This window comes from Bactrocera dorsalis, chromosome 4 (assembly GCF_023373825.1).
Source record: "Bactrocera dorsalis isolate Fly_Bdor chromosome 4, ASM2337382v1, whole genome shotgun sequence".
Lineage (NCBI taxonomy): Eukaryota > Metazoa > Arthropoda > Insecta > Diptera > Tephritidae > Bactrocera > Bactrocera dorsalis.
The window spans coordinates 11,182,781-11,190,437 of record NC_064306.1 but is presented as its reverse complement, the minus strand read 5'-3'; the positions used below and the strand labels follow the sequence as shown (position 1 = coordinate 11,190,437).

Sequence of the window (7,657 nt, the reverse complement as noted above, 5' to 3'; positions counted from 1 at the left end):
TTTTAGAAACACATATTTTTTAAAAATTGTATATTTGGTGTCCGGGTCAAAAAAGAGCAGAAAAAAAGTTTAGACTTGAGCTCCAAATTACACGATTCTCTTCATTTCGAATTCAATTTGAGGTTAGTTTTTATTTCATACGTATATCCATCGATACTCAAACTGCAATTTTCAATACTCTACTAGCTTCATTTAGAAAGTCTCATATATACTTGGCAGACTCACTGATTACATAAAAAAGTTGTTAAAAAAATTTCTAAAAATTTTCGCACCACCCTATTGTAGTGCAAAAAATGTTGACAATCCATTATAAAAGCCGCTCATCACTGTCGTTCTACATCAGTTTGTCATAAATCGTGCTAACAAAATGAAATTGAATTTCCTGTTTTTTTTAATAATAAGCGCATTCTTCGGCGTCATAATGGTGTGTCAATAATTTAAAATATATCAAACATTAACAGAGAAAAATTTATATCTACAACTTCTCATATACATATATTTTTTTTGTTTACCATTCCAGGCACTTCCACAACCAAGTGGTACACCACCTAGCGGTCCTCCACCAAATGGACCACGTCCTAGCGGTCCGCCACCCAGCGGTCCGCCACCAAACGGCAGTAAGTAAAGGGTGATTTTTTAAGAGCTTGATAACTTTTTTTTAAAAAAAAAAAACGCATAAAATTTGCAAAATCTCATCGGTTCTTTATTTGAAACGTTAGATTGGTTCATGACATTTACTTTTTGAAGATAATTTCATTTAAATGTTGACCGCGGCTGCGTCTTAGGTGGTCCATTCGGAAAGTCCAATTTTGGGCAACTTTTTCGAGCATTTCGGCCGGAATAGCCCGAATTTCTTCGGAAATGTTGTCTTCCAAAGCTGGAATAGTTGCTGGCTTATTTCTGTAGACTTTAGACTTGACGTAGCCCCACAAAAAATAGTCTAAAGGCGTTAAATCGCATGATCTTGGTGGCCAACTTACGGGTCCATTTCTTGAGATGAATTGTTGTCCGAAGTTTTCCCTCAAAATGGCCATAGAATCGCGAGCTGTGTGGCATGTAGCGCCATCTTGTTGAAACCACATGTCAACCAAGTTCAGTTCTTCCATTTTTGGCAACAAAAAGTTTGTTAGCATCGAACGATAGCGATCGCCATTCACCGTAACGTTGCGTCCAACAGCATCTTTGAAAAAATACGGTCCAATGATTCCACCAGCGTACAAACCACACCAAACAGTGCATTTTTCGGGATGCATGGGCAGTTCTTGAACGGCTTCTGGTTGCTCTTCACCCCAAATGCGGCAATTTTGCTTATTTACGTAGCCATTCAACCAGAAATGAGCCTCATCGCTGAACAAAACACGCGCGCGAAACACATTTCGAACCGAACACTGATTTTGGTAATAAAATTCAATGATTTGCAAGCGTTGCTCATTAGTAAGTCTATTCATGATGAAATGTCAAAGCATACTGAGCATCTTTCTCTTTGACACCATGTCTGAAATCCCACGTGATCTGTCAAATACTAATGCATGAAAATCCTAACCTCAAAAAAATCACCCGTTAAATTGATTTATAAGTTTCAATGTTTTGATTCTTTAGACATTGTTAAACTTCTGTGACTCAGGAAACTATTTATTGTTGACATATTCGAGTACATATATCCAAGAATTTATGCTATTTTGTGAATAAATCTAATCAGTCGGCATTTATATAAAAAAATACAAGAAGGCTTCAAATTGAAAGTTAAAAGCTTTAGAGCAATATTTTGGTATCAGCGACATCTGTCGATTGGTCTTTCAAAGATTTCATGTATTAATGGATTTTATATGAAAAATAGCAACGCTAGTCACGTTTGTTCTAAGATATTTTGAAAAAATTGAAAGCCGAATGCTTAGCGAGAAGTTATTTAGAATTTCCTAGTGAATGTTTTGTTATATAGCCCAAGTTGTTCTAACTATTTTTCGAAGTATTCATCTAAAAGAATTACAGGTGGCACCAAAATTAAAGTATACATATATTTGGCAACACATCTCTCTTCAAACCCCAAACCAAGGCCTCATTTCCGTGTACAAATTGATACACAAAGCACTTTTTTCACAAAATTTCGCCATTCCATCTGCACTCTTCATAAGTTCACTTAATAAACACAGCCTCCATTATCTTAACATTTTACAATTTTTCTGCAGGACGCGGTCCCCCACCAACCAATAGCACCAGCTCGGGCTAGTTGAATCGTCTAACAACATATGAACAAAGCCATGGATAACGGACAAGCCTATAAGGATCAGTTTTGGTTTTAACTCTACAGATCAACAATTTTATAGCAAATAAATAACTTGTGTTTTTTTAACCAATTTAAAATTAAAATGCATTAAAAAATTACAAAAATTGTGTATATTTAAGAGAAAATTCAATTCTACCAGCAAAAAGCTGTTCGGTAAAAACAGTTTTAATTTTGTGTCAGCAAATCAAATCATCTTCTTTTTCTTTTTCCTTCAATGTGAGTATATAATATACTTCCACCCCAGTCCACTCACTGCTCATTTGGTGTTGTTGTTTAATTTTTTTGCCAGCTGTTGTTATTGGCTTAATAAAACCATAAAGGTAAATTATTGTCTTTGCTGCATTTTATCTGCCGCAGTAATAAATTCCAACTTAATTATAAACATAAAATGCTTGGTTTTGTCGATGCATAAATATGACCACTTAATGTGGGTATATGCGAGTACCGTGCAGTAAATTGTTATTGTAATTTTTTGGGTTGCCAAACTCGCCTACAATTATGTTTGCAGCGGTCAAGCTACGGACTACAGAAGAAAAGACATGAAAAGAATGGTACACTGTAGGAAACCGCAAAAAAAAAAATCTATAAAATAATACTTAAAACTTGGAATAAAATTGACTTTTTTGAAGTTATATACTTAATCTACTTTTGGAATAAAAATCTCAAAAAAGTGCTCTGAAATTTTTTTCGAACTCAGTAGCTGAAGCTTGAACAAAAATCTTCTTAAGCGTGTGCCCTACATCGCAACTTACTTTAGAAAACAGAAAAAATTATGAGTTTTTGAAATCTTTTTAAGTTAGAAATCGAGCTCTGAGTGACTTAATATTCCTTACTTTAATGCATTTAATTCAAATCTTGTCAAGCTCATAAGAAATGAGTTTTTACTATTTTCTGTGTCAAGAATATTTCTCGAATCTTTACCAAAATTGTTCTTGTAACGGTTGTCTAATCCCCGTTAGGGTGGTAAGGTTCAGATAAGTTGTCATCGAGATTATCCAACGGTAGGGTTAGGTCACTTTCGACGTTGTCGAACCATAGGGAGAAGTATGACAGATGTGTAGGGTTAGCTGGACATGCAAAAAAGGAATTAGAGTCATGTGGGGACTTATTGCATGCTGGACATATGTTTGGTATGTTGGGGTCGATTCTGGATAAGTAGGAGTACAGTATCTACAGTTATAGTATCTAAAACGAAGCTACGCAAGGGTCACTTTCGACTCTCGTGGAACTCGAGCTTACTCCGCTTCAAGAAGGCGACTTTACGAAAACACCCCAGCAGAAAATGCTTAGAGAGGCGTTTATTAAGCTCCCTAGCTGGGAGTATAAGGGCCTCACTGTGTATATGTTCGATCGGACCCACCAAAACGCATCCCATTATAGTCAGAAGTGCAGTCTGGTATGTCTGGAACTTTCTCGTCTGCGTTTCACTGCATCCAGGCTTTGATTTCTTTGTCTTTTCTCCACGTGGAAGGAGCGCAGGCTGGTTAATGTCAATCTTTACGAATCTCTTACCTTGCTTGGCCACAGCGGAATCGTCAGTGATTGTAAAATCGATGAGCTTGCAAGGAAAGGCACCTTACACAAATTTTATTACGAAGAGAACGAAAGTATTTCCCTGTCTTCGTGCCATCGAACGCAGTATTTATAGGCTTCGCGAGATCTTATAACCAGCACAACAACATCAAAAGCTATGAAGACCTGAGGGGTATGTAAAAGGTCCACTGAACTGTTAAGTTTTAGTAAGGCTCACATCAGCGTGTTTATATCAACCTATTGCCACACATGCGGAAAGGCTAAAGATTTTGAGAAGGCGACTTGTCGAAGTGGCAATGAGAAAGATGAGGTGGACACATTTAGACATCTTCTAAACATGTTTCTCCTTAACTGTCCTGGTTTCGTCAGCCAGGGCTAAAGCAACTCTGTTGCCATACTTTTTACGAACACGGCGAATTAGCTGCAGTTGATATTAGTCGTTTCAATAAATTTGTGGCACGCTCTAGGCGTTTCGTCAATATGCGACGGTCCTTTTCAGTCCTTACTAGAAGTATTGGGCATCATAACAGACAGATGCGTCTTTCTAGCTGTCTAAGTAAGGCTATAATGACCTCCAGGAACCAAACCAACTTTAATATTGATGAAGGTTGTCTTCCAATTTTTGACGTAAGCCAAGTCAGATGATGTCAGCAGTTTTGCCCTTTTGGGGCATTTTTTAAGTAAGAAAAACATGTTGAGTTTGAATTGGCGTGAAGTAACTACGGATAAATTTGTTGCTTATCACTGGTTTGTATGAGGTCTTTTATGGCACCTTCAGCTCTGTACCAGTCCACTTTAGTCATATCAATTTGATGCACCTCAAATATGTAGTATATCGAATATTTTATACCTAGATTTCAGTCGCCACTTATGACAGGTTCAACTTACATATTTGGTAGTCCTAAAAATTACTCAGAGAGGGGACTATTAAATCTACTGGTAGTGAATATCTTGAGTAAACTGATTGTGTGTTCAACCTACTTAAGGAAAGCCTTATCTTGCTATCAACGTCATCGAGTCATTTCGTGATGAGACTAGTATGGGTGCCAAATGAGAATATTAAAAAGTCGACGAGCTGACAAGAAAGTTACCTTAACAATGCTATCAACAGAACGTGAACAGGTCGGAGCTCCGATTTCTCAGTGCTGGGATACAATCACTCTTCCGCTGTCGCAAGATCTCTTAAACCAATGTGTGATTCACAAGTGGCTTGATTGGCTCTTTGCTCTGAATAAGCTTACTTATGGGGGATCTGTTTGATCATTACCCTTCCAGTATCCACGCTATAAAGTTGAGAATTTTACCGGACTTCCACTTCCATTGTTTCATCTAAAAATTCCGGGGATAAAAGTAAAATACCGAAACTTGGCATCTGAATAAAGCAGTTCTCATGTCTGGTTGCACAAAGAACTATATTTAATAAATGCGGCCTCTATCTATAGAAAAGGAAAACCAAAATTGCTATATTTTTGAAAGTTGGATTAATATTATGGTTGAAACCAAATGATTATATTTCAAATAACGGACCGAAGAGTAATTTCCACACATTTTTTTTTCTAAGAATATTATGAGAGTTGCTGTCGGAAAAACAGAAACCATTACTGAAGATAATAGAAAGCCCTACCTGAGATCTACCTAAGATCTAAATTTTTGCAAAATAATACAATTGTGTTTGTTAAGTATATAAGCCTGAGGAAAGCATTTTGTTCAACGTCGGACCAAACAATTCTTATTTGTGAATTCAAATTGTGACTTTGACCCACTCCATCGTCCCTGAGGATGTCAAAATCTAGTCCTTAATCAAGTTTAAAATAATTAGTGGATTATTATGGATTACAGTGGCTTTTCAGTCGGATATTTTACCAACGCCCTAACCGACTCAATGAAATATATAATTAAGAAAACCATTTAATGAAATGCCAAGCAATTTTTATTGAACGAAATTTTGAGATCGCTATCTATAGTTTACAGTTTTTAAGCAATATTTCCAGCAGCTGTTTCTCAAATCCCGTCCAATTACGTTTCCTTGTTCGTCATCTTGAATTAGTTGAATTTGTACTGCCCAACAGCTGGCGGACCACGGCATGGAGCTTGGGTGTAGTAGCAATGTTTTTTATTAATTGTAAAACTGGAAAAAGTGTTTTTTATAATTTAGAGAATGTGATACCTCCGCGTATGTTCTGGGCGTTAGCGCCGCCATTCAGCGTTGAACCGGTTGAAGGTGATGCGGTAGTTGGGCCTGCCTGCGGTCTTGCGAGCTGCCAGTTATGAGTTTAAATTATTTACAGTGGAAATTCAGTACAACGGTTTCCAGCTCACTTACCACCAAACCACTGCTAAGCACCGTTAGCAGTAGAAAGAGTAGAAAGGACTTCGACATTTTTGTAATACAAAGGATGTTTTTACTGTTGCGCGCCGATTTGTAGAGTGTTACTCTTAATGTGTTGTTGGCTTTGACTCACTTGGCTTTTATAGTCCAAATCATTAAATTGAGTTGCCAAATATTCGGCAATTTTCATACTTCACTTAACTTACGCGTGGATAGCGCGATAATCCGCTTGGTGTTAGTCCGCTTTTTGCCGTCGGTTAATAATTATAATAATTATATTTATTTTGCATTATTTCATGCATATTATTATTAGTTTTGGCTATTATGGGCTATTTCACCTATAATTAAAGTAATCATTTCTAGCTTGTTAGGGTCTACAGCCACTGTGCATTTCGAGCGCGCGCCGAGTAGCTCTCGTTTGGTCATTTGGTCATAAACATTATAGTTATATGGCTTCTTTGTGGAGTCTTTTGGTGCCATAGATATTATTACCAAATAATTTGGATGAATTAAATTATTAAATGCATTTAAAATGCTTTGGAAAATTATCGCTACAAAGTGTTGTTAAATGATTTGCGATTTTGGCAAATAATTGATAATTTTGGCAAATTGATAATTGGAATGGAAATTGAATATGTAATTAATTCTTAAATGGTACAGTGGTCATATAATAATTCTCAAATCGGTTTAGAATGAACTAATTCTTAACTGAAGTCGTAGTTCCTCAAAATTACGCTTACGCAATTATAGCCGAACTAACAACAGCGCGCCGGTCGTTTTTCCTTCAGCCAATTCGAGATACCATATACAGCCAGATCCTGCTTCACTTATCTCTCCAACGCAGAGTAGGTCTTCCTCTTCTTCTGTTTCCACCGGCGGGTACTGAATAAAGACCTTCAAAACTGAAGTGTTCTCTTCCATAGGGACAACATAACCTAGCCAGCGCAGCCGTAGTCTACTGATTCGCTGAACTACGTCTTCGCCGTATATACGACGTTGCCAATACGCAATGTACCATAAATCCGCCGCAAAACCCCTCTTTCGAACATTCCTAAGGCCGACTGATTACATACATTCATTGTCCATGCCTCCGCTTCATATAGCAGGACGGGAATGATGAGGGAAACTTCGGTCTTTGTTCGTCGAGGGAGGACTTTACTGTTCAATTGCCTACTCAGTTTAAAGTAGCCCTTTTGGTTGAGATGAATCTAGAATGATCCGATTTGGGACTTATAAGCAAAATTTTGTTCGATAACCTTTTGCTTCAAAAGTAATTTCATAATGGCACTCTCATAGAGAACCCTCGTTTCTATTGACAAAAAAAAACTAGAACAGTCAATTTTCGTTAGCTATTTTTCAGGTAAGTTTTTTGCCAGTAGGTAGTAATCGCTGGAGCTATACTTGAGGTGTGTATTTCACCAGCCAGGTAGTAATCACTTGAGCAAAGTCCGGTCTATAAGATGGAAATATCTCCCAGATCTTCTGGCAAGTCATCATCGTTGAGTGTGGCC

The 7,657-nt window shown here is 37.3% G+C and overlaps 2 long non-coding RNA genes across 2 annotated transcripts; one reads left to right on the top strand and one right to left on the bottom strand.

The window, feature by feature from the left end:
- The first annotated feature begins 334 nt into the window (after positions 1–334).
- On the top strand, positions 335–2,390 carry LOC125778236 (uncharacterized). Its single transcript, XR_007422586.1, has 3 exons — positions 335–424; positions 521–617; positions 2,187–2,390. It is a non-coding gene; the product is annotated as an uncharacterized LOC125778236 (long non-coding RNA).
- A 3,371-nt stretch (positions 2,391–5,761) lies between these two features.
- LOC125778235 (uncharacterized) lies at positions 5,762–6,279 on the bottom strand. Its single transcript, XR_007422585.1, has 3 exons — positions 6,141–6,279; positions 5,985–6,075; positions 5,762–5,907 (listed from the first exon to the last, which is right to left on the bottom strand). It is a non-coding gene; the product is annotated as an uncharacterized LOC125778235 (long non-coding RNA).
- Positions 6,280–7,657: the final 1,378 nt, after the last annotated feature.